The following is a 1110-nucleotide window of genomic DNA, read 5'->3' on the forward strand; positions in this document are numbered from 1 at the left end:
TAGGGTTAGGGTTGTTAAGGGTAGGGCACTGGGAGCTAGGGATAGGGTTCCTATGGGTAGGGCACTTGGAGCTAGGGTTAGGGTTGTTAAGGGTAGGGCACTGGGAGCTAGGGATAGGGTTCCTATAGGTAGGGCACTTGGAGCTAGGGATAGGGATCCTATGGATAGGGCTTCCCGCTCTAGGGTTTGGGTTCCTAAGGGTAGAGCTCTTGTAGCTAAGGTTAGGGTTCGTACAGATAGGGATTCCCTTTGTAGGATTAGGGTTCCTAAAGGTAGGGAACTTCGAGCTAATGTTAGGGGTCCTATGGATATGGCTTCCCACCCTAGGGTTATGGTTCCTAAGGGTAGGGCACTTGCAGCTAGGATTAGGGTTCCTATGGGTAGAGCACTTGGAGCTAGAGTTAGGGTCCCTATGGATAGGGCTTCCAGCCCTAGGGTTAGGGTTCCTCAGGTTAGGGCACTTGAAGCTAGTGTTAGGGTCAGGGCCGCCCAGAGGGGGTGGCAAGTGGGGCAATTTGCCCCAGGCCCCGGGCTCCGCAGGGGCCCCCACAAGAACGGCCAAGGCTCCCTCCCCGGCCCTGCCCCCGGCCCTCTCCAGGAGCCTCAGCGCATCCAGTTGCAGCCCTGGAAAGCTCTGCAGCGTGGCTCCGGCGGGGCCCCTGAGCTCCACCCCACTCACAACCGTGTAGTGGGCGGGGTTGTGAGCTCCAGGCAAAGCTCTCCCTTTGCTCGGCCTGGAGCTTGCAGCCCCACCCCCTAACCACGCGACCCTGTCGAGCGAAGCTCCTGGATGCGCTGAGGCTCCGGGTGAGGGGGGAGCCAGGGCTAAGGGTGTGGGGCCGGGGGGGGGGCGTTGGCTAAGGGGCAGGGAGTCCCAGGGACAGTCAGGGCACAGGGAGGAGGGAGGTCAGCAAATAGGGGATTGGATTGTGGGCATTCTGGGGGTCTGTCAGGACTCAGCGGAGGGGTGTGTGGATAGGGGTCAGGACAGGGAGCAGGGGTGGGGTTCCGGGGTGGTGGTGGTGGGGTCTCTGGGGGACAGTGAGGGGACAAGGAGAAGGATGGGTCGGGGATTCTGAGGGGGGCAGTCAGGGGGTGGGGATCAGATAG

The sequence above is a fragment of the Chelonoidis abingdonii genome, chromosome 6, assembly GCF_003597395.2.
Source record: "Chelonoidis abingdonii isolate Lonesome George chromosome 6, CheloAbing_2.0, whole genome shotgun sequence".
NCBI lineage: Eukaryota > Metazoa > Chordata > Testudines > Testudinidae > Chelonoidis > Chelonoidis abingdonii.